Source organism: Mus caroli, unplaced genomic scaffold, assembly GCF_978045245.1.
Source record: "Mus caroli unplaced genomic scaffold, Mus_caroli_1 scaffold_15, whole genome shotgun sequence".
NCBI classification, from domain to species: Eukaryota; Metazoa; Chordata; class Mammalia; order Rodentia; family Muridae; genus Mus; species Mus caroli.
In genome coordinates this window covers 92,240,559-92,266,918 of record NW_028227270.1, presented here as the reverse complement: position 1 = coordinate 92,266,918, position 26,360 = coordinate 92,240,559, and the positions used below count along the sequence as shown (strand labels likewise).

Sequence of the window (26,360 nt, the reverse complement as noted above, 5' to 3'; positions counted from 1 at the left end):
AACATACACACCAACCTATGCATCATACAGAATGAATTCACTATGGCAGATCCAACAGAAATAATTCCCAATAATTTGTCAGAATTAACCTTTTGGTAAAACATAAATTTGTCTAAGTTTAAAGCACTTGGAAGGGGCGCAGGGGTCCACTGGTATTATCCAGATGCTGCGTCAGCAAGTTGACAGAAGCAGAAAAAAGACCAGTGCTGAACACAGCGACTGCCCTGTTCACTCCATCTTCAGCACCATAAAACAGAAGCTGCCGGTTCAGCACAGGCAGGCAGTGATTCACCGGCAAGTACCCCTTCCATGGTTAGTTCTAGAAATGTCAAATCGTGTAATTAACGACAGACCCTAGCAAGTTTGCACTCAGTTCTATAGTGACAAATGAGGAGTCTCAGCCCAGCCTTTTCAAGTGTTCTCAGGCTTACGATTCTTAGTATTCAGTAGCCACCATCCCATAGAACACAGAAGAATCCAGTCCCCACGGGGAGATTTCTGTGTTGGAAGCAATTACTGCACACTCGATTTCCTCCAAACGTTGGCCAAGAGCCTGCACCCTTATTGTTCTTTCCTGAAAGAACGGAATCAGGCTAAAATCAGCACTTTATTCTAGATACTTCAATAGTCATCACTATTCAAGATCTTTTTTAACATTAAGTTTTTATGACCAAATACAAAACAAAACTAACCCAAAGAAGGGCCAGTGAGTTTGCTTAGTGGTAAAGGCATTTTGCTGAGTTAGATCCTCAGGCCCACATGGTGGAAGGAGAGAACAAATTCCCAAAAATTGTCTTCTAATCTCTACGGACAGGCTCCAACACTAGCGCCTATGCAGAGTCACACAAAACCACAAAATACATAAGCGAATTAGCTAGTAAAGAAGTATAACTTTAATTTTTTTTTATTTTAAGTAGAGAAGGTAGGCTTGATGGCACATACCCTTAATTCCAGTACTGGGGAAGAAGTAGCAGGCAGATCTCTTATGAGTTCAAGGCCAGCCTTATCATCATAGGAAGCCCAGGTCAGCCAGGGACACATTAAGAAACCTGGTCTCACAAAAAGATAATAATTAATTGCAAAGTAAAAACTTTTAAAATCTGGGATTTTCCTTATAACAATAAGAAAAAAAATCTTGTGGCAGCATTTCCATGAGTCCAGAAAAAACTGAAAATCTATGTAGTTTGCATAATTTTATTATTTTACAAAATAATTTTACTTTATTATAAAAGCATTAACATGGATTAGAATACTCAATATTTATAGAATAGTCAACATTTTGTTGTTGTTGTTCATTTGTGGGAGAGGGCTGTTTGGTTTGGTTTGGGAGAGGTTTGGTTTGGTTTTAGTTTTTTGAGACAGGGTTCCTCTATGTAGCCCTGACTGTCCTGGAACATGCTGCATAGACAAGGCTGGCCTCAGATTTACAGATTTACCTGACCCTGCCTCCCAGGTGCAGGGTTTAAAAGACATGCAACACCACTGCCTGGTGAATAGTCAACATTTGTATAAAAAATACTTGAAAATATAGATCCCTGGTCAATCCAAAGACCAAAGTAGTTGAATCGAGCCTTTCCAAGACATTTCAGTCTGATTATTCTGAAACATTTTATAAAATGGATTTAATTTTCCCTTGGATATCTCACCTAAATCAGAAAAGCAAATATATGAATTTCCCTTGGCATGACTGCAGCCATCTTGAATCACAACCCTTTGACTGTCCCTGAGCTTTTCCTCCACACTTTCTCAGCAAACTAGGTTTAAGGGTGAAGTTAGCAAGACTCATCTCTAGCCCTTGCAGATGCAACTCACTCCTTGACAAGTCACTCAGCTTCCACAGGACCAGCTACCCTTGCTTGTCACAAGCCACACACTTTCGAGATGAAACCACCTTACAATGTCAACCAATATTGACATCTACTAAACTGTTTGACAGCCATTAGCCTAGCCAATACAAATGAATAGCCAGTTCTTCCTTCATTTCTAGGTAGACACTTGAAAATCTGTGCTAAATGCATCAACCCACTGCTGTCAGGAACTTCTAATGGAGCTTTACAGGCAAGTAAATAGAGCTCATGGCTCAGTAGGCTGATGGCCAGGTCTCTGTATTCACAGTTGTAATTAACAATGCACTACATTAATTGGTTGGATAAATGAAGTCTCTCTAAGCCAAACACTATGGCGCTGGTTGTCATCTTCATCACACAGCCTAAAACAAGAATCTTAAACCTATGCTCAGAAGCCAAAAAACAAAAATAAAACCGTTGTGAAGAAACTTAGAATTCCTAAGTAGTCACAAAGGAAGTAAACAGAGCCCAGGATTTCCATGGAACCTAGGAGAAAGGATCATTTCATGGGGTTTCCTGGTTCACAAGGAGTCCCTAGACTGACCTCTGCAGTGCTTCAGTGAAAGACCCTCAGCAACTGTAAAATGATTAGTGAAGTTCTAGTCAAAGGCAGACAAGCACTACATTCCCTACCACTGTCTTACCAAAGATGAAGGAAAGCTGGGCCACCAGCACAAGCTGGAGAAGTGGAGGATGCATCTGAGGTTTGCTTGGCTTGTTTCTTTTGGGACAAGGACTCCTCGCTATGTAGACCAGGCCTTAAACTCTCAGAGGCCTACCAACCCTCTGCCTCCCTAGTACAAGGATTAAAGCATGGACCACCAAGCCCAGTTTGTTTGGTTTTGTTTTTTTTAACAACAACAACAAAAAAAACTGAATAAACAAAGCTATATACAGACACAGAAAAGCACAAACTCTTTTAAGTTCAAATCATCTACTTTTTCTGATTTTTCAGCAAATTAACTACCTTATCAGGGTTTTGTTTGGTTGGTTGGTTTGGTTTTTTTGGTTTTTTGGTTTGGTTGGTTTTGGTTTTTTGTTTTTGTTTTTGTTTTTGTTTTTCTACTCCAGGACTGAGCAGCCTATATACTCTCTTAGTCTCTGTACTTTGACCAGTTGTGGATATCTGTGTTAATCACCATTCACTGCAAATAGAAGTTTCTCTGATGAAGGCGGAGATATGCATTAACCTACTAACCTATGGGTCATTACGAGTTGGTTTAATCCATGACCCTTTAGAAGAGTAATAGTGAGTAAATAGTAAGTTCCCCCCTAGGGTCTACGGCCTGTCTAATCACATGGTCTTAACTAACAACAGTGCTGGGTCTGGGTTGCATCTTGTGGAATAGGACTCAAATCCTATCAGAAAATGGTTGGTTACTCCTGTGATGTTCATGCCAATATTATACAAGTAGGCATGTCTTGCCAGGCCAGTTATTATTGTAGTTGGTAAGGTTCTTCATAGCAGCTTCTGGCACTATTAGTCAGCAATGAAGCTTCAAGGTCAGCACTAACTTGATATATCCATGTTCTGACTCAAGTATGTGATGTCTTCAGTAATATGACTTAATGTCAAGTTTTGGAGGGTAACTAATAGGATTGCTAATAGCCTATAATGTTAAGGGGGACCTATAGAACCTCACTGGCCAACAACTCCAATTCCTGGTAATAGGCTCTCTGTTAGCCTATGGGGTCCAGTAAAAGCATTGGTACTATTCCTTTATAGGTTAACTCCATATTAACTATTCCACTTTAAGGAATTTTCTACAGTAGCATGTTTTCATATGACTTTTTCCAAGTGTATTTAGTATTATTTAATCTCTCTCTGTTCTCCCTCCTCTAGCCTTCCATCTCCTATCCCATAACAGGATGTCTAAATATCCAACCCATTCCTCCCAAGCCTGAGAGATCATTGCAGAAGAAGAGATGGTAAGACCATAGGAGCCAGAGGCAAGGGATGACAACAAAGAAACAGTATCTTGCACGCAGTAATGCAGCTGCACATATGAACACACAGTGGTTTCAACAGCATGTATATGAGCTGTGCAAGCTCAAGCCAGATCAAATCCCAGCATAGAGAGGGGAGTCGCACCATCAAGTCCCATCTCTAGCTTAGGAACCGTTGGAAGGTGATAGCTATGAGGAGCAGAAGACTCCGTTTGCTTTAAAAGTGTACCCCCTGGTAAGTTGACCAGGCTCCTAGGAAAGCCACATGTTCAAGAATCTATGGGCAGCACAAATTAGAGTGAGTGGAGTTTTAAAATTTTTTTTTCTTTTTTTCTTTTCCCTTTTCAAGAGGGCACAGCCAGATGGTGGTAGTGGTAGTACATGCCTTTAATCCAAGTACTCAGGAAGCATAGACAGGTGAATCTGCGTCTTGAATTGGCTTTAAATTATTTTTGTTTTGAACTCTGTGTGTGTGTGTGTATGTGTGTGTACAGATGCCCCAGGAGGCCATAAGCAGTTGTGAACTCTGTGTGTGTGTGTGTGTGTGTACAGATGCCCCAGGCCAGCCTGGTCTACAAACAGAGGTCCAGGACAGCCAGGGCTACTCAGAGAAACCCTGTATCAGAAAACAAACAAACTACGACAAGAAAAAATAGGACATGCAAAGTTGGATGAGTAGGAAGGGAAGGGTGTGTCTGGGAGATGTTGGGAAAATAATGAATATAATCAACATGCATGAAATTCTTAAAGAGCTCATAAGAAAAATTGGCTTTAAATTATTTTTGTTTTGAACTCTGTGTGTGTGTGTGTATGTGTGTGTACAGATGCCCCAGGAGGCCATAAGCAGTTGTGACCCACTGGGCACAGTTACTGAGACCTTTACAAGATCAATGTGAACTCTTTACCGCTGGGCCACTAAGTCATCTCTCTGGCCTTGACTTCAGCAACCTTAAGCTAAGTACAATAATACTTGAAAAGAGGGGCTGAACTGGAGTGGCAGTTCACACCTACAACCCCAAGCAGCACTCAGGAGTCAGAGGTGGAGGCAGGAAGAGGATCATTCCAACTTTGATGCTAGTGAGAAGCTATCTCCAAAATGCTAAATAGAAGAGTTTAACCCAAATTTTCCTCCATTTTAATGACTGTTTCACCCAAACCACTATGTTGTACAACTAAAAATGAGCTTCTTCTGTGTGTTTGGGGCATTTTAATTTTATATATGTAAAGCAGAAAGAAACATTGTATTTGTTCTACTGTGCTTTGGTTGGTTTGGTTTTAGTTGGTTGATATTTAGACAGAGCCTGTCTACAGAGCCCTGACTGTCCCGGAATGTACTTTGTAGGCCAGGCTGGCCCCTCATTCAGAGAGATCCACCTGCCTCTGCTTCCCAAGTACTATGCACAACCATGCACAGCCCAGCAGATAAAAATTATCTAACAAAAACTACATTGCTTTTACTAAGACACTTCCAAAAATCTATCTTCAACCACTAAGTCAGTAGTTTGGGGAAGCCCAGCTGTATGTATGGACCAAGATTTGACATCAAGTAGTCAAATAAAGGTTTTTAAACATTCAACACTCGAAGAATCTTCCTTAAGCCGAGCGTGGTGGCGCATGCCTTTAATCCCAGCACTTGGGAGGCAGAGGCAGGCGGATTTCTGAGTTCGAGGCCAGCCTGGTCTACAGAGTGAGGTCCAGGACAGCCAGGGCTATACAGAGAAACCCTGTCTTGAAAAAGCAAACAAACAAACAAATATTCTCCCTAATCCTTTAGGGGTTCTCAAGAGTCACTAAAATTACTAATCCTTTCCTGAGGTGTGGGTTTTGGTTTTGTTTTCAACATTTTAACAAATGGTTAAAGGACAATGACAGGGCTTCTTGGTGACTCCTGAAACTGCCTTAATTCCTCAGGGCATCCGTTCTTATCATGAAGATGGTCTTCCTCAGAGTGAATACCAACCAAACAAGGACCCTGCTGCTATGCACAAGGCGCAGCCACTGAGCCTGGCTAGTTTTAAGGAGCCACACTCTTAAAGAAAATTGATTTTCCCTCCTCTAGAAGCCATCCAGTTTCCAGAGCTGCTCAGTTAATTGTGAGGGCCAGTGAGCCTCTCTCCCCATTCCGTGTAGAAGGTGGACTGCCTCATCTTACACAGGAACCACAGCCCTGTGAATTCATAAGTACAGAAGCACCACCACACCAAGAAGACACACTCCTCCATTCCTCCCTGAAGCTCTCACACTTAGGAGGCAGAGGCAGGTGGGTCTCCAGGAGTTCCAGGCCAGCCTGGACCACATGGTGAAAACCTACCAAAAACATTTTAAAAAAAAAAAAAAAAAATCACAAGGAAAACAAACCCAGCTGCTCCTTTGTTGTTAGTTATGTTTCAGACAGGGTACAGTGAGCCAGGCTCAACCACAGCACTGCCAACTGTTTTTAATTAACTATGCATATCATCTCACCCCTTATGAACACACAGTGAAAGCTGAGGCAGGAGGATGATCACAAGCCTGACGCCAGGCTGAACTACATGAGTTCCAGTCTAGCTTCAGCTATACTGTGAGACTTTGTTTCAAACAGAAAGGGGAGAAAGAAAAAATGAAGAAGAAAAGAAAAAAAGAATTCGTTATTAGGTTGACATGATAATTCAGGACACTCAAAATGGCCAGGTAAGGCTGGACTCAGATCAAAACTTGGGGGGTTTCATTGTTATTCAATCACAAATGCAGTCTATAAACAGCTGTCTTACTGAGCAACTTCTATGTTTCAGGTAAAATACAACGTCTAGAACTCAGGCTTTCCTGGAGGGAATTGTGTAAGACATTCCAATCATACCACTTAACTCCTTGGTATTCAATAACTCTGTAGCTATTAGTAAAAAACTACACAGCTCTAGAAGTTATATAAAATATGGTAAGGGGGGGGGGGAGTGAAGTCAGAAACAATCCAAGAACTTCACTGGTTGAACACAGGAAGTGAGTTAGCTTAAAAAGAAACTGCTTTGCCACCTTCAATCCTATCACTTAGGAGGCAGAAGGATGTGCGTTTCTAGGTCAGCCTGGTCTACATAGAGAATTCTAGCCCAGGCAGGGCTTCATAGTGAGACACTGTCTGAAAAAAAAAGAAAAATAAGACAACTAAACTGCCTATTAACTTTAATAAGAACAAAAGTTCTAAGTTCAGTTCCACGGTAGTGGCGGTGATGAGCACCCTCCACCCCCACTATTGCAAATATCTGTTCAAGTGACTCTTATAAACTCTAATGGTGTAATAATGCTTTAGGTGATATCAAGCAACACTGTAAACACTCACGAGAAAATGAGCTTCACAATAAATCCATAAAATATCCTCTTCCTAGCTGAGTGTGCAAATCCACACCCGTAACCCTGGCAACTGGCATGCAAGGGCAGGAGAATCAGCAGGTTCAAGGTCATCCTTGGCTACAAAGTGAGATCATTGTTGAAAGACATGAGGGCGGGTAGCAAAAGAAATAAGGGAAGGATTAGATAGAGAAAAAGAAAACAGAAAAGGAACTATTAGGTAGAGGAATGTTTGCCACCAGCCCAGTCAATTGAGCCTAAATCCCACCTATTTCTCTGTGGCTTCTTTATACATAAAAACAAACTCTATTTCCCAAAGAATATGATCCCACAGTTGCTGTTCAGCTGAAGTCCCAATAAATACAGCAAGGTTCTGCCTGAGTGAGAGCCAGGCTCACAGTTTCAAAATTGTATTTCATGGAAGATTTGAGCAGAAGACACTCTGCATTTGATTCAGCAATCCCGGAGCACTGTCACTTAGATACCTCAGTGCAGGAGAGCGCCTGCCCCGAAGTCCTATCTAATTAAGACATCAAACCACTGCCTAGACCAACTGGCTCTTCTTGTTCTGCCAGATGAGGTTTCTTGGTGCGTCTATTAATATTCTAGCCCAGTGCAGGAATTGCTACATTAAAAACCTGGTGTAAATCTGAGCTTCAAGATGCAATAAACTGAGACAGAAGTAAGCCTTAGGGGTATCAATTCTTCTTTTGCAAATAAATGCCACAATCTTGCCGGCCTCACTTCTCTTCCAATAAAAATTTAAATACCAATCTTCAGGCTCTAAAGTTCTGAACCAATGAAGAAAGTCAGTTTGAGTAGCTTGGGTATGCGGCACCTGCTTTGTGTGCAGAAGTCTGCTCACTGTGAAGACTCCAGGGACAAAGAAGAAGGCCTTGATCCCTAGAAAGTACACAACCCAGGGAGGCTGGGGAGTAAGGCTCACAGCACAAACATGAGGAACTGAGTTCAATCCCCAGTGCCCACAGAGAATACCAGTTGTGGAGGCAGGCACTTGTGAGCCCAGCATTGCAGAGGTGGAGAAGGGCGGATCCCTAGGCTTACCGACCTAGCTGGATGAGTATGCCCCAGGACAGTGAGAGACCCTGTCTCAAAAAAAAAAACCAAAGGAGGAGATAGCTGTCCAGAATAACAACCAAAGCTGACCTTTGGCCTAACACACACACATACACACACACACACACACACACACACACACACACACACAGAAACAGAGACAGAGACACAGACAGAGAGAGAGACTCACAACTCACAAGTGCATGTATGCACACAAAGAAAGTGTACAAGTCTGCAACCCAATTATCTTTTTATTGTTGTTGTGACAAATTAAAGTTTGTAGCTTAAAGCATCAGAAAATTGTCTTCCAAAGGACAGAGGAGAGTCATTCTTTGCACTCCTCCCCACCCCACCCCTACCTTCCAGTTAGTAGTGACAGCTTTGGACAGTCTCTGTATGACCCTTGCACTTCTCTGGGAGGGTAGTGTTCCTGCCCCTCTTGTGTGAAGATCCTGAGTCTAGGCATAAGGCCTACCCTAGGCAACCCAGGACGATCCCGAAACTTCATCTCATCTGCAAGAACCATTTTTGTGACTTTTTGCTTTGTTCCTGCAATTTGGTAGTGGTAATGCAGACTCAACCTAGGCCACAACACATGCTATGCTAGGCACATGTTCTACCCCTGAGCTATAGCTCCAGTACGTTCTGGGACTTTTGAGAAAAGGTCTTACTAAGTGGCTCAGGCAGTCCTTGAACTAATGAGTCTCCTGTCTTGGTCTCCCTAACAACTCACATTATAGTCTTGAAGTACCAGCTCATTTTTTTTCCAGCTTGCAAGCGTGTGTGTGTGTGTGTGTGTGTGTGTGTGTGTGTGCACTCATGTGGCTGTGTATTCAAGAGAGAAAGAGAGAGAGAGATTGTTACATAGACCAGCTGGTTTTGAACATGCAATTCTCCTGCCTGTAGACTGGATAATGAACTCCTCAAAAGACTAGGTCTTAACCCTGCAATCTATCCAATGGAAGTATAAGGAAAATAGTACTCGGAGCAGCGGTGGAGGTGGAGGTGGTTAATATCTGTAACTGCAGCTACTGCAAGGGAAGACAAACTTCCATTGTTGTTGTTGTTTCTCCATTTTGGTTGCATTTCTCAGCTGGGGTCTGTCTTTTCACAGCTGAAATAAAAGCTCCCTTAAATCCTAAGAGCCCGGGCATCATGGCTCACACCAGCAATTAATTCCAGCTCTCAGGAAGGTGGTTATGAGCTGCAGGTCAGCTTAGGTTACAGAGTAAGATCTTAAAGACACGGGAAGGGCTATACAAAGTGGAAAAGGGTTTGGGCTAGAGCTCCTCAGGGCTACAGCAGCCTCTCTTTCTCCCTACCATCAGAGCTGCTGAAACTACCATCAGGTGAGCTGAGCAGTGGTGGTGCACACTCTTGATCCCTGCACTCAAGAGGCAGAGGTAGGTGAGTCACTGAGTTCAGGGCCAGCTAGATCTACAGAGCAAGTTTAGCACAGCCAAGGTTATGTAGAGCACACCTGTCTCAAAAAAAAAAAAAAAAAAAAAAAAAGAAAGAAAGAAAGAAAAAAGAAAAAAAGAAAAGAAAAGGAAAAAAAATCAAACCAAAACCAAATAGACAAAAATGAAAGGAAGGAAAGAAGGGAGGGAGAGAGGAAGGAAGGAAGGAAGGAGAAGGGAAGGAGACAGGAAGGGAAGGCAAAAGGAGGGGAGGGGAGGCGGGAAAGGGAGGGCAGAGCAGAGCAGAGCAGTGGATGGGAGGGGAGGGAGGGAGGGAAGGGGGCAGGTCTCCTACTGTGGCCATTGGTCTGTAATTCTACCACTGAGCAGTTTACCAAGCACTCTAAGCTCAAATAGCACAGATAGTACATCACTTGCAATGGGCACAGGTTAACTTTCCCTCTTCCCCCACCACCTTCAGCAACCAGAGGCAATGTGACTTAGCACATCCTGTAGAACTCTGTTCATGAGTTCTGCGAGCTTCAAAAACAAAACAAAACAAAACAAAATGAGTGTGTGGGAAAATGAAGGGGTAGGGGTGCGGATGGATGCATGCATGCATGCAAGGGAGGATGAATGTATAGGTGAATGGATGAAGGGACCGGGGAAGGGATGGGTAATGGGAAGATGGAACAGCAACCAAGGGCCCCAGGGAAGAAGAAGGTAAGGCAAACAGAAGAAGGGAGATTACAGCAAGAAAGAAAGCAGAGTATTCAAATAGTACCATTTACAGGCAGGAGCAATGAATCACTGCTAGAATCCCAGCACTCAGGAAACCTGAGGCAGGATGACCAAGACCTTGAGATCACTCTGAGCGACATGGTAAAAACAAACACATGTCTCAAAAACAAACACAGAGCCCCACCCAGAGAGTTATGTCTGGGCCTAAAATAATGGAAGAGCACAGAGGCCAGGACAAACACAGGAAGTAGCAAGTTGTAAAATTTGCATACTTGATTGAATTAATAAGATGGGGGGGCCAGACAGACAGCTCAGTGAGTCAAGGTGCTTGCTGTCAAGGCAGAGCACAGGAGTTCAATCCTTGAGTCCTACATAGCAGGAGAGAACTCATTTCCACAAGTGCACCATGGCTTATCAGTGCATGTACATGTGTGCACATACATACACACATGTGTGCACACAGTAAGTAAATTTATGTAATTCGAATTAGAAAAATAAGATGGGATGATTACCCAGTGGAAGCACCAGGTACTTAGGCTTTGAGACCTTTTCCAGGGGTCTCGTCCAAACCCTCAGAACTCAGGAGGCCATGTGAGAAAGCCAGGAATTGGTGCTAGAGCAAGGACAGCATCCTTCCAGTCCTTGCTAGCTGGTCCACTGCAAACATTTGGCCAGGAGACCACATGATATACTTAGGTATAAATAGTTGGATCATGGCTATAGAGTCAGGCCGAAATTGACATGAAAAAAAAAAGAAAAACATTCCATGAACTTTCACCCAAATTCCCATACTGAGACAAACACTGAACATCAGTTCAGAGGGAACTAAGGTTTATTTACCCTAAAGACAGGAGGACAGGGGACTTCCCTTGTCCTTGGAACTACACTAATCTAAAGAATAAAACAGGCTGAAAATATATGCTGGTAAATTCTTTGTTGCATTGCTGTCTCCTTTATTCCGACCACAGTGGTCTAACACAGAGAAGCGTTTCAGAAGAGCTGTCTAATAGGTGACGTGTAGAGCCTTATGGTGTCTATCACCTGTGCTGATGAGCCTTTGGGCTCTAACTCCAGGAGCTTGGGGAAGACAGGAAGGGAATCCCAAGAGGAGTATGAGCTTGTGATGGTGCTGAACAGAAGACGCAGTATACACAGGGCCACGACGAGAAGCCTGAGCACACTGCCTGCCTCTGCGCGCGTATGCAAACACTCATGTAAAAGACAGAAGGAGGAAGAAAGGGAGGGAAGAAAGGATGAAGGCAGGGAAAGACAGACAGACAGAGACATACAGAAAGAGAGAGACAGAGAGAGGGACAGGACACCAAGAAAATAAAGATTTGGATAAATAAAGATTCAAGAGTTGGATAGAGAACTATGGGGATATCTACAGCTCCTTGGACATTTGACTGGAAGAAAAAAAATGAGAATAATCCCCAAATCATTGTTCATATAGCCCAGGCTGATCTCAAACTCCCTATGTAGCCGAGGCTGGCCTTGAACCTCTGACTCCTGGCCTCTTCCTTCTGGGTGCTGTGATTACAAGTGTGCAGATCATATACTGCTTACATTGTTTTATTAATGTCTCCTATGAAGGTTACTTTTTACTTCGGATTCATTTTGAGTCTCCAGTCAAAAGTCACCGGCGTCATCACCCTACCGCTCATAAACATGCTGACCTACCTGTTCTGGAATTTTCCAGCAAAGACCAGCTAAGCATGGATTTTTTTTTTCTATATTTGAGAGACCCCCATGACAAGTATTTTTAAAAGAATTACAAAAGAGAGGGCTGGGGATGTAGTTCAGTTAGAGAGAGCTCACCTAATGTAAGCAAAGTTATGGGCAGGTCAGGCAGGGGTGGTGCATGCCTTTAATCCCAGCACTTGGGAGGCAGGCGGATTTCTGAATTCGAGGCCAACCTGGTCTACAGAGTGAGTTCCAGGGCAGCCAAGGCTACACAGAGAAACTCTGTCTCAAAAAACAAACAAACAAACAAAACAACAACAACAACAAAAAGACTGGAACTTGCTCTGTAGCCCAGGTTTACCTGAATTAGGATAAAACTGCCTCGAAAAAGGAAAGACAAAGAAACTCATTTATTTTTTTAAAAAGTCCGATCTGAAATAATTGCTCTCACATCGCTGCCAAGCTGCCCAACACTTAACCTAGTCTAAATATCCTTATCTTAAGCCAAGGATTTGGTGCCTGTGAGCTTGCATGCCTCAAGATTTCGACAAACGGTTACTGGGATACCAAATGTTACATGTTGCCTCATAAGGGAGGAATGTTGAGCCTTGGCAACTGCCACGGGTCACCTCCCAGGCCTGAGCTCTGCAGTGAGTGTACACAGGTTAGTTCTCCGGAATTCTTACTGTGATCTTTGTGTTTGGTTTTGGTTGATTAGTAGGTCGGGTTTTGGTTTGATTGTTTGTTTTGTATCAGCTGTGGCTGGCTTATTACTCTGGATCGTCCTGTCTCGTCCCCCAGGTGCTTAGATTACAGGCATGCATCAAACCCTACCCTCACCTCTGTCTCCCAACCTCATAATGTGATCATCTCAAAATACTTTAATGACCTGATCCTCACAGCCTAGGTTGCGTCTCTGTGAGTCTAGAAGGGATGTTTAAACCACAACTGTTTCACGTGCAGAGAACAAACTCCTGATACTCACTTTAGCAGCATGCTGCAACTGGGACAGCATTCAAAGTGATGGCTGGGCACCCTCCACACTCTGGTCTAGCAACAAACAAGGACAAGCACTACAGACCTGCTGGGGTCTAGGGACTTCGCTGACCAAGCTAAACCCCACTATGGTCCCTGAGTGACTCCATTTTATCCTGGGCTTGATGGTTATGCTGGGACACTTCCTCATGACTGTCCCTCACTCACGAAAAGTTAGGAAAAACAAGAACCTTCACCCCAGGCTGCCAGAAACTCCTGGCCTGTAACATGGCCTGTGGTTCGAATCAGAGCCCCACCATAGGCTCAGGTATGTGAGTGCTTAGTCCTCAACTGGGAAGCTATTGAGATGGAATAGAAGGATTAGTATGGGTGGCCTTGTTGGAGGAACTGTGTCACTGGAGTGGGCTTAGAGGTTTTAAAGTTGACAGATGCCAGGCCCTAGTCTGTTTATCTCTCTCTCTCTCTCTCTCTCTCTCTCTCTGTGTGTGTGAGAGAGAGAGAGAGACTGTATGTTTCTCTGAGTCTTGTCTGTCTCTGTGTGTGTATATCCTTCTCTCCCTGTGTCTCTATGTGTGTCTGTCTGTCTGTCTCCCATGTATGTGTGTCTATCTCTCTGTCTCTCTTCCATGTGTGTCTATGTGTCTCTCCCTCTCCCCCTCCCCCTCCCCTTCCCTCTCCCCCTCCCTCTCTGCCTGCTGCCTTCAGATCAGAGTGTAATTGTCAGCTATTTCTCTGGCACCATGCTCTCTATCATCAAGATAACAGACTAACCCTCTGAAGCTGTAAGCAAGCCCCCAATTAAATGCATTCTTTTATAAGAATTACCTTGGTCGTGGTCTCTTCACAGCAATAGCACAGTGAGGAAGACACAAATGTAAAAAAAGAGTTTCTTAAAAGTTTCATGTAAGAGCCAGCCGTGGTGGTGCACGCCTTTAATCCCAGCACTCAGGAGGCAGGGGCAGGCTGATTTCTGAGTTCAAGGACAGCCTGGTCGACAAAGTGAGTTCCAGGACAGCCAGGGCTATACAGAGAGACCCTGTCTCGAAAAACCGAAACAAAAAACAAACAAACAAAAAAACTACAAATCAGTGCATGGCATTTGCATCAAAGTTTACCCTTCCCATCTCAGGCAGCCAAGGTAATACAAAGCTACTCCATTCGGTGCTCTGAGATAGCCCTAGTTTGAATTCCTTCAGTAAGAAATCCAAACATATAACAAAACACAAATAAAAGTTTCTCTCAAGCCAAGGTCTCTACGTGTAGACCAGGCTACTTTCAAATTTACTCTCCTGCCTCAGGCTCCGAATACTGAGACTACCTGCACGGGCTACTGTACCCAGCAAACGCTTGCTTTGTAAGATCTAAGTTGGAGGTTTCTTACTTGAGTCCAAAAACTTCCTGGCATTAGAAACACAAATGCTAAATGCAGAGTTTCACACTCAGAACTCTCATCCCTGACAAACACAAATTTTTACAAGTGCCACTGTGATCACAGCACTGGAAAGAAATGGCTAAGTCCATAGAGGTGCTGGCCAAACAACCATGCCTATTAAGATAATCTTAGGCCAGCGAGAAACTGTCTCAAAACTAAACAAGACCAGGAGAATGGCATCCAAACTTTGTTCTCTGGTCTCCGCACAAGCACACACTCACTCACACACACACACACACACACACACACACACACACCCCAAAATAAAAATCTCAAAAAGTTCATTTGTGTTTACACTAGTCCTCCTCACTGAATCTCACGACCCTCCAAGTTGCAACACTCCCTCCAACTTGAAACATTTGCTCCAGGGAAGGAACACAGATGCTGAAAACGGAGCTGCCAAACTGCAACAAGAAGGACAGGTTTGTCCCGTGAGCTGTCTGCAAGAGCACTAGGAGGGGAGCTCCAGGGATGCAGCTTTCTCGGGTCCCACCATGTTGGGGTGGGCTTCTGGGAATGCAGCTGCTTCTGTAACCCCTCATCCCTACTCCTGTTAGTAACCTCAAAAAAAAAAAAAAAAAAAAGGACAATTCACTGCTACACCAAACTGGACTTGTGTGCAGTTGTTACTCTGGTCTATTGTGGGCTCCCTTTCTGAAGTGAACAGACCTGTGATGCTATCTCCCCTGGAAAACTCTGCCACACAATGCCACTCACTCTATCTCCTACCCACTTCCCTCACTGCTCAGCAGGACTGGGGGGGGGCCTCCAAACTCTCCATACCATCTGGTTATCTTGATGTCTTGTCCTCCCAAGTTTACAATAGTCTTTATTCTGCTGAAAACATGTCAAAAGGCCATGCATATTCTATGTCTAACCTACCCACTGTAGTGAGTTGCCGCCTTCCCTGCTATGCATGTGCTGTGTTACTCTGCAGTTCCTAGTTTTTATTACTGCTATGTTCTCTTTTGTCAGCAACACTAACTTGAACAATAGTGTTGTCTTATACTTGAATGACTTTGGACAAACCATTTTACTTCTGAGCTCAACTATTTTCGTCTACAAGGTAAGACAGGGGCATTATTGAGCTGTTGCACTGTGGCTACTATGAGGCTCCACTGAGATAACAGACATGAAAGGTGGTTGATTGTTCTGAAACAGTCTCACGGTGGACGCTTGGCTAGCGTCAAATTCGCTATGTAGACCAAGTTGGCCTTGAACTTACAGATTTACCTGTCTCTGCATCCTGAGTGCTGGGATCAAAGTTTGCCCCCTACCAGGCATCTGGAAGTATTTTAATTATTTATAAAATACTAACACATTTCAGTCACGATTCATAGGACTGTATTGTGGGTGTGGGTGTGTGTGCGTGGGTGTGGGTAGGTGGATGGGGGGTGTGGTTGTGTTTGGGTGTGTGTGGGGGGGGGGGTGTAAGCCAGAGATCAACTCCGAGTGTCAATTCTCAAGAACTGACTATCTTGGGTTTGTTTTTTTGTTTGATTTTTTTAAAGAAAATTTCTCTAAAATTGACCAAGAGGGCTAGGCTTGCTGGCCAGCACAGTATGCCTGTTTCTACCTCTGCTGAGATTAGAAAGGTATGCCACCACACCCAATTTATTGTATGTGAGATCTGGGGGGATCAGCCCCAGAAGTTGTATAGGTGTGTAATAGACCAAACCACTTAAAAGAACAGGTCTTCATCTCTCATTTTTCCTGCTTCTAATGGGGGGAGGAGTTGTCTACACTCACCCCTTCAATGAACTCATCCACCCATTGCTTTAAATAGCACTCAATTTCTCCCAACCATATCTCTGAGTAACTACCTTGAAAACATGACTTGTATCTTAAACTGTTTAGCCAATTTAAAGTAGCGACATCTCGGACTAGGAAGATGGCTTACTGTGTTAGAGTGTTCAATACTCAATGAGAACCTGAGTTTGAATCCCCGGAACACATGTGAGAAGCCACCTGCATGACTGTGTGCACGGCTGTCAGCGTAGCTTGAGGTTCAGGGAGAGAGTTTGTCTTAAAAGAATTAAGGAATAATAGAGCTGAGGTACAAGAAGTCCTCTTCTGTCCTCTATGCAGGCACAGGTGCAAGTGGCATGTGCGAGCATGCACGTGCACACGCGCACGCACACACACACACACACACACACACACAGATCCTCATGTGTTCCACCTGAAGTACTGGTTAGCCTTCATGGTTAGAGATTTTCCATCTCCTCTTAGCCTCAGGTTGAAAGTCTCAGAATCCTATGCACCTCCTTGCTTCCTCTATTTCCCATCCATCCACCTTTCCATGAAACCCTCCAATCTTTGTTCTAACATATACAAGGGTCTGTCTCTACCACATCCCTCTAGGCTCCCTCTGCCTTACAGTCCCAGGCACCATCCTGGCAATAGGATAAGCACAGTAGTTCGTCCTGAGGGTCTCCCTGGTTCCTCCCCCCAGCACATCTTTGCTCTGGCCTCAATTCCCCAGCCAGAGTCACTCTGTGACAACACCACTTTTGTCAGGTCATCCACTGTCTGAAGCTCTTCAGTGTCATACTGTCCCTTGGCATAAACTGCACTGCTCTGGCCTTCAAGGACGCTTGCTATCGGCCCACATTCCTCCTACATCTCACTACTGGCTCATGCGTGCCCTCCACTCCTGTGAGTTTGCCTTGATAACTCAGGCTCTTGCCCCTGCCCCAGCCTGGATGCTCTCCACCCTGATAGCAGAAGCTCTTTCCTCTCCTCCCTTCCTATCCAGCGTCAAGGTTACCTCCCAGATAAGGTCGTGCCTGACCAGCCTATAGAAATCAGCAGCCTCTCCCCCCTCACCCCCATCTCCCTTTCTGCTCTATGCTTTTCACTACTAACTTCCACCTTTGAGTATATATTTCATCATCACTAGTAGAAGCTTCAGAAGGGTAGAATTTTATTCATGTTCTTCATCTGTGTTCTGAGAGCTTGTCCTGTCCCTTGGCACACAGAATACACTCGTGATAGTTCCTGGAAGGTATAAGGAAAGGCTAGAAAAACACATAGGCCTCCTAGATTCACAATATACCTCTAGCATCTGTATCTTTGATAATGTTAAACAGGTGGCTGAGGGGGAGACTCAGTCCAGCAAATGCCCAGCTCTAGGATTAATTCCAGTCCAAACAATAGGCAGAGATGACACTTAAGTTCTTAGAAATGGAGAACATTTTACAAGTCAGCAAATCTGGTGCTGGAGAGATGGCTCAGTGGTTAGGAAAGCTTACTGTTCTTACAGGGACCACAAGTCCAGTTCCCAGCGCACACATGGGCAGGCAATCAACCACCTACAAGTCTTCCTCCAAGGGATTCAGTAATCCAGCATCCCTCCGATCCCCTCAGGCATGCATGTCCACACACACAGGTAAGATTCAAAACAGTCTTTTTTTAAAAAAAAATTCTACTTAAAAACTAAGCAGAAGCCGGGCGTGGTGGCGCACGCCTTTAATCCCAGCACTCGGGAGGCAGAGGCAGGCGGATTTCTGAGTTCGAGGCCAGCCTGGTCTACAAAGTGAGTTCCAGGACAGCTAGAGCTACACAGAGAAACCCTGTCTCGAAAAACCACAAAAAAAAAAAAAAAAAAAAAAAAACTAAGCAGATCTGAGACCATAAAAAAGAAATCAGGACCGGGAAGATGATCCAGAGGGTAAAGGCACCAGCTACCACATGTGACAATCTGATTTGGCCCCTGGAAACTACACTGAGAGAGAAAAGAACCAATTTCACAACACAACACGGTGTCTTGGCACATGCACACATCTCACACACTATCGATAAATAAATAAATAAAATTTTAAAACAATTATTCTATAAAGAAGAAATCAAAATAATTTTGGGAATACAGCAGGTTCCTAGAGAAACTTGGAGCAAATAAATGAATGCAGAGCTGAGACTTCATGCCCCAGCTCAGTGCTCACAGAGACTCAAGACCCAGCACAGACTCGGGGTCCAGCTCAGTGCTCAGCTACTGACCTCCCAGACTTTAAAACCACAGTTGTGCCCGGGCATGGTGCTGCACGCCTTTAATCCCAGCACTTGGGAGGCAGAGGCAGGTGGATTTCTGAGTTCGAGGCCAGCCTGGTCTACAAACTGAGGTCCAGTACAGCCAGGGCTACACAGAGAAACCCTGTCTCAAAAAAACAAACAAACAAACAAACAAAAAAAAAAAAAAAAAAAACACAGTTGAGCAAATGCTTTTCATTTAGTTGGAAGGTCCTGAAAGTCACCATTTGTAGACAACACAGGTGAACAGTCAGACTTGCCTCCTATAGGAGTTTATTGGGACCATCCTGGAGGATTCTCCTAAGCCAAACAGATGCAAATCTAGCCATGCTAAACAGCAAAAGTGTAAAACTCCAGCTACTTTAAAGTTGGTAAGCAAACCTGGTAATAATTTCAATGACCAACACACAGACAAAAGCGGCTGTTGTGCAGGGGACTAAACAAATGTTAACGACAGCCTTGAATACAACTTGTCAGAAGATAGTTTCCTACTTTAATATGCACATTTCATATTCTATATTATACTTTAATATTGTCATTTCTAGGCGACTACCTGATAGTAGATTGCAATTGAGAAGAAACCATACTTTGGTAATTCTATCCAAAACTTCCTAAGGGGAAAAAAAAAAGGGAACGTAATCTAACCAGGTAAAATGTCACATGCAGAAGGCACCACAGCCTACTGAGGCACAGACGTAGCAAATGAAGTGCACCTTCATTTTAGAAAGAACTGTTCTACTGAGCACAATTTCCACAAACCCTAATTTCTATTTAAATAAAGACAACTCAGAAAAAAAACTACAATCAGAAGGTATATGACGGCTCCTGATTCCAGGTTGATAACACATGAAGCCACTGCATTTACATTTTAGCTGACTGAAATACTTGTTTCTTTGTGTAGCTGCGGCTGGCCTCAAACTCAAATTGATAGTGAAAGATGCCCTTGAACTTCCCGTCCTCCAGGTGAGTGTTGGGGTTATAGGTCGGAGTCAACCAACAAGATTCACATAGCTCTAGGCAAGCACTATACGAACTGAGTGACATCCTCAGTCACCCCAAATTTTAAAGCTATAGCCAAGACCACTCATCCTTAACAGCTTTCAGAGTAGACAGGCAGGCAGGTGGGGTGGCTCACCCAATAAAGGCACTCACTTATCACTAAACCTGATGACTTGAGTTTGATTCCCCAGACAACTACGAGGTAAAAGGAAAAAAAATATGGGCTCTTGCAAGATGTTTATTCTCTGACTGCCACACACACACACATGCCTGCTCCAGCAGAGAATAAATAAACAAATAAGTGGAAGAACAAAAGAGAGAATCTAAGTAAACTAATTCTGAAACTCACTGTCATCTCAGTCGAGATCAAGTTTGATCTTCCTACCTGGAAGGGTGAAGCCAGGCCCCTCAACAGCAGGCTAGCTCATAGTTATGCTTAACCGATATTTGCTGACGCAAATTAACCTGAAATTGATTAGCCAACAGAACTGGACAAAATATGTTCTTAGAGAAAGGCATGTTCAAGCATGTGTACACTTGCATCCAAATTGATTTTAATTATATTAGTAGCAGTTCTGTGGGACATGATTTTTACTTTGTAAGCCAGCTAGGAAAGTTTGAGGCATCCAAACATCACTGATTGAAGAAATTTATAGTACTATTATTTATTAAGTTTATTAATGCTCAGTCCCCCTGTTACATTTTTTCCAGACATATATGCTTTAGGGGTTCTGTTATTATTAGTAGTGCTAGCAATTGAACCCAGGGTCTCATGCACGCTAGGTAAGAACTCTACAACGGAGGGACATCCCCAGCCCTACATAGATGCTTCTTACAACCCTCTGGGACGGGTGTGAGGGTACCTACTTTACAAATGACAAAACTAAGTAAGATTCAAGGAAATCAAGCAACCAGTAATTGCCTGGGCTGGAACGCATTCCAAAGCCTGAGCCCAACACTAGGCAGCCATTAAGCCAGATTCTGATATAGTAACTTCAGAAGGGTGATACTCTTCTCAAGAGTCACACTGTCCCCTCTGTGTGACAAAAAATACTCCAGCAGATAAACTTTCAGTGAAACACAGGGAACACTGACACCTCTGTCTAGCACACTCTGCTGAAAGCATCCTCTGCAGCAGGGAAGCCCAGTAATGAGAACGAGACTCCAAAGCCATCCCTCTCTTGTTTAACAACTAGAAAATAAACTTCCTAACAAACGCATCTAAGTTGCAGGAACACTGGACAAGGCGGAGCCTCTTCAAGATGAAGGGCTGCAGAAGGTTATTTAAACCTTTGTTTTAGAGGTGATAGAAAAGAAGTGTGGAAGGGTTCCAGAGTCTAGTTTTACACAAATCCCAAACTCATTCTATTTTACTTATAATGAGATAAAATTTTTTTCCAGTTATTGTGTTTTTCTTGACCAAACTGAGTTTTCAGAGCAAGCTGCTTCGACAAGGGCAGGAAACACTGTAAGGAAGCAATGCTTTATGTTCCCATTGAGATGATGAGAATTCTTAGTTGCATTCGCAGATATGAACAGAAATTAATCGTAAGGAATTCAAAAAGGAATAAGAACTCTTGGGTATCTGTCATGAAGGTTAATCGAATCCTCCCTCATGTCCTTTGGTTATGGCAAGGCCAAAGCTTCCATTCTAAGAGAACCCACTGCATTTTGTATTGACAATCTACCATTAGAAATGTATGTATTTGGAGGTCACTTGTGGATTTTGTTAACAAAATAAACTGCCGAGATGCAAAATAATAATAATAACGACAACAACAACATAATGCAAGCCTGTTCTGTTAAAATAAAATATTCACGGTGGTACCTAAGGAGAAAATCAGCCACAAATAAAATAAGGTATGGCCTGTTGAACATATTGGACTCATTACTGACATAAAACATATATAACTCCACATAAATCAACATTCATTATACGTGCAGATATTGATGAATACGTAGTAAAAAAAAATCAATAAACTTTCATCAGATACTCCCAAATTATCATTCCACTTCAGAAACTATCTACAAAACACAGTCCCCAAGAAGGAAACATAAAGTCATAAGTCACTTTAGGCAGGCAACAACTCAAAACAAGGAGACAGATCTCCAGTGGCATTAAGTATCAGGCCCAAAAGGAAGTGCTCGTGGGTGTCTAAGAAACATACCTTCTACAAGCAGAGAATTTCCGGGCATCACACTCCAATAATCCACATAAGGAAAGCCTTGTCGAAAATCCCAGCAATTTAACTGAAGAAACTTCTAAATGAAGAAGTTGATGATGCTTTGTCCAGTGCTACCTTGCAGCGGTCCTGGCATCTTCATGCTAGCGGCTGGTAGGTATATATCCAATAAGAGTAATTCGAAGGCATTTCAGTAGAAGTACTCCTGCTAAGTGGGTGACATGACTCTTGGAGTCGCTGGTATGACACCTATACAATTAGAATGTATTAAGGTTAGTTGTCGGGACAGTCAGTCTATACACTCCCTCCCTAAAAGAATAACTGTCGTCTTAATTCCTTTCAGTCTTTGACATGAAGATTCAAAGCTCCAAGGCTCTAGCACCTTGCAGAATGCTAACTCTCAGAAGTTAATGCATTGTTTGGATGCTTCCTAGAGTCACCCGCAGTAGGATGAGTTCTGTGTTTCCCTTGTCTTGTTAAAAAGTGTCTCCAGGAGCTTGAAGAACACCTCCAGCATTTGGAAACACGGAAGAGGGTGGAGAAGGTGATAAACCACCTTGGTATTTGGACGGAGCCCACAAAACATACCTGAAGACCATGAGCCTGGTTTTGTGTTGCAGAATCAAGATAAAGTCATATTTAAAGGCATCCGACAGATAAAGCCAACATCTGTCCTTTGGACAAACCCTAACTTAGATTTCTAAGTTATCTTTTTTTGTTGTTTAATGAACGCAAGTGGCTGGCAGAGATAAACAACTTTTGGAGCGAAGTAGAAAAACAGCAAAAGATAGTTCATATAAAGTGAAGATATTGACTTACTGAGCAAGAACCAACGCAGAAGCTTTCCGAAGTTAGGGGACTTGGGAAACAAAGTTAGGAAGCCGCCCTTCACCGCTATCTGGAGGGAACCTCGCTGCTTCCCCTCAGAACAGAGACTAAAAAGCCGCCGCTCTTTTGGGCGGGTGTGGCCGATAGAAACAAAAGGTTAAAACACAAAAGGCGGGGCGGAGGGCTAGGTCAGGGGAGCTCGGCAGGCTCGTGGTTCCCTTCTTATTCAGACTGGCTGAGATAGGCCGGGGGTCGCCAACTCCAAAGAGAGGATGGATCCCGACGAGGACAGCAATAGGTCATTCTGGGTGGGTCATTAAACTGAACCAAACCACGGAGGTGAGGGGAGCGGACTCTTAACTAATGGTCCAGGCCCCATCAGCTTCATCTGCGCAGCTCATGACAGTCTGGAACCTGTGGCTTCCTCAACTGGACCCCAGCCCCGAAGAAAACTTCCCGGACTCCTATTAATTTGCTGGAACTCCCTTACCACCCAAACCCTGTCTACATTCTATTGTTGCACGCTTCGTGTCTCCAGAGCGCTCCAGGGACAGTGAAGTTTGAAAACGCGTGAGGAAATGACCCCCACCTCTGCATCTCTTTCTTTTTTGGTGACCAAAGTCAGAGCTTATGTGTGGGTGAGCCTGATCTAATTCCCATCCTTATCAGAACGTTTTCCTCCAATCTACACACAACCAGGGAAAAGCGAGGCAGTATCCAGTTTGGATGCCCTTCTTCTCAGCCCCTCACCACCCCTAAAGAAGAAGCACAAGAGATGAAGGCATTTAAAATAAACAAAACAATCTGTGTGAGAGTTTAAAAGAACAAAAGAAAAGGAGAACCGGGGAAAGAGATACAATTAAATAATAATAATAAAAGAAAAGAAAAAGAAAGAAACAGTCAAACTTGGCTGCTAGATCTATGACTTTGCCCTCGGAAGGGCTGGGAGCAGGGGGACCTGAGGGAAGCAGGACAAACAGGACAAGTCCACTCACCTTCTCCCTCCACTTCGTCGCACTTTGAAGGGACATTGTTTCCATTGTTGCAGCCTGCGAGGCGCTAGGACACTTTTGCGCAGCCTGACAGCGGAGAAAGTCGCGTTGACAAAGTTGCGAGAAAGAGATACTCGGGCGTCCAGGGAGCGGGAGAAGGAGTTCATCAGAGTTCCCCCTTTTGTTCCAAGTCCCAGAGCAGACAAAGAGGCGGAGAGCCGCGGCAGGTTTCTCCCTCTCACCCCTTCCTCCTCTCTCCCTCCCCTCCCTCCCCGCCCCCTCCCTCTCCCCGCATCTCCCGCCCGACTCTAAGCCTTGGTGCGCAGCTCCCGCTGTTCTGTCCCCAAGACCAGCAACTCAGTCCCGACCCTCTCTCCTTCCATCTCCCCGAAAACTTTGCCCAGAAGATGCGGGTCTTGGTCCCTTCTCACACACCCTTTGAACACCCAGCCTCCAGTCCGCGCTCTCACGCCCGGGGAAATCTCCAAACTCATTGTTTCCGGGAGATGCACCTCTTTGTTTGCACTTTCCCTGCCAATCAGGGAGAGGAGCGGTCCACTTTGGCAATGAGTTTCTGCCATTTCTCAAGCATCCCAAGAGACGTAATATGAAGGATCCAGTCAACCCTTTAAGGTAAGAGGTACAATCACAGGTAGGGCTCACAGAAGCCTCTCTATCTGTGACCCTCCATCCTATGCACCCTCCTTCAACCAACAGCCTAGAAGAATTCAAAGAAGTTCTAAGTGATGGAAAAGTCTCTTCTCCCTCCCTCATCAGTGTCCACACAGGACCCTAAGGAAAAACCCTCAAATCTGCATGGCAGAGGCCACTAAGTATCCCACAGGGACCTACACCTTGCCCTTGTAGGTTACCTGTTGCTGGGGGGATGCTGAACAGAGACCACCGGCTCAAACCTCAGAGAACTTCCTCTTATCTCCAACTATATTAACAAGACTCTCAGGTTAACATGGCTCCTTCCCAAACCTACTGTTCCTCCCTAGTTCCCTTCCTTTCACAGCTACAGGGTCTTCCTCTTTCACCTCTAACTACCCATCCTCTTCCCTCCCCCACCTTCTGGTCCTGGGCAAACCAGGTGTCTTCCTTGTCTGGGAGTCTCTCAATCTTACTTAGAGCCTTCTGAAAATCGTCCATCAGTTCCAGAACTGGGGTCCCCACTTTACAACACCGCAGCATTCAGCTCTCATCCCAACATGGTTTCCCCCCACTCCCACCCCCACCCCAGGAACTCAAAGCTGCACCAATTTCCTTTCTAGATCTCACCAGAATAGAAGAAAAGCAGGAAGGTGGGAAAAGGTAGAGGGAGACGCAGCCTTTTATATTAAGTCAGTCTTCAGGGCAAAGGGGGTTTAAAAAAAAGATACTCAAACATTCCAAAGCAAATATTCAACCTCCTGCTGGTGTCCACGCACCATATATACTCTTTCTCCAAATCTAGACAGGGAAGACTCAATGAGTTGTTAAATGTGAGGGTAAAGAGATGGGGTAAAAGGGGGCGTTGGGAGCTGTATTCCTGGCTAAGATGTAAGATGCGAAGAAGGGGTAGGAAGGGAACCTTGCTGGGTCTGGAATGTCATGGGTGTGGATCATAACAAGCACCCTTCCAGTGCTTGCCAAGTCTCTCCCCTTGGGGAGAACAAAGACTCTGTGAGAGGGCTTCCGTTCTGATCTCCTGGGGTCTGCACTGGGCCCTGTGTTCCGCTGCCAGACTGCCAGAGCGCGCACTCCACTCGGCTAGCTGTCTGAAACTTTGTAACCAACTTCCTCCCAATAAGCGCTCAAGGTTCGCTGGCCCAAAGAAACCTAGACAATAACATCCCAGAAACAGAGAGATGCGCTCTCCAAGGTCGGTCCTCCAACCATGCTAGGTGCTGGTTCCCACCCGAATGCTGGGCTACCCTCTGCGCAAAGGCAAGCAGAGCACACTCAATCCATTAGTTCCTTTAAAAGCAGTTTCTAAAGTTGGGGACCCTGCTGGGTCTGGAATGTCGGGGGAACAGAGTTAGGTAGAAGCAACTACTGGAAAATGTAACAAAGTAATAAAGAATCCACAGGAAAGGGCAAGGAGGATGGCTCAAGAGGCTCCTTGAGGGAGGACCAGGGCACACTAGCAGGGCGCATGCCCGCGCGGGTCCCGCCAAGATTCCACATACGCAATCGCTCCTGGGATCCTGGCAGCATGTGGCCACCAACTAGGGGTGGCACCTGCACAGTGTCCTGAAGTTGTCCCTTGTCTTGCGGAAGTTCAAAAGCCTCTTTTTAGGATAGGAATCTTGAATGCATCACAACCACAAAGAGGAAACATCCTCACCCACTCCTGTCTGGCACATTCTCCTCTTTGTTTAATTATGATGATCGCCAGAATTTTGTTTTTAGGAGAAATGTACCCTCCCGCAAATAAGCACTTCCTGTTCCCCCATCTCAAATATCTGCGTTAAAGGTCATGAAAACCCCGTACAGCCGCTTCTGGAAAATACTCCCAATCTGTAGGTCACGTCACCCTAGGTAGTTTCTAACTCCTAAATAGTATCCAGTTCTCCAGTTATCCTTACAGTGCATAATACTGCCAATCCTCCCTGGTGGCACACCCCCATAATCCCAATCTTTTGGATGCTGAGGATGTAAGATAACTGAATTCAAGACTATCTTGGGCTACAAAGTGAGCTCCAGAATTGCCTGGGGCTATTCTGTGATAGTGAGCCCCTGTGATGAAATTAAATAAATAAATAATAATAATTTAAAAAGAAAGATCAAAAAGATTCCCTGGAAATATCTCTTACCCAGGCAGTTCATGAAGGATCTCAGGGATGGTCTGTGTCAGCACTGCTATGTTTTAAAAGGAAGCTCTTGCTCTCAGTTAGGGTTAC

The 26,360-nt window shown here is 44.3% G+C and overlaps 1 long non-coding RNA gene and 1 pseudogene across 2 annotated transcripts in view; one reads left to right on the top strand and one right to left on the bottom strand.

The window, feature by feature from the left end:
* Nucleotides 1-23,679, bottom strand: part of LOC110308020 (uncharacterized) — a 173,916-nt pseudogene extending 150,237 nt beyond the window's left edge. Inside the window, exons 1-2 of the transcript XR_015045353.1 lie at nt 23,479-23,679; nt 21,641-21,904 (exon numbers count right to left, since the gene is read on the bottom strand). The product of XR_015045353.1 is annotated as an uncharacterized LOC110308020 (transcript). The remainder of the gene's footprint in view (nt 1-21,640; nt 21,905-23,478) is intronic.
* On the top strand, nt 17,776-23,482 carry LOC147001034 (uncharacterized). Its single transcript, XR_015045354.1, has 3 exons — nt 17,776-17,835; nt 19,375-19,436; nt 21,999-23,482. It is a non-coding gene; the product is annotated as an uncharacterized LOC147001034 (long non-coding RNA).
* Nucleotides 23,680-26,360: the final 2,681 nt, after the last annotated feature.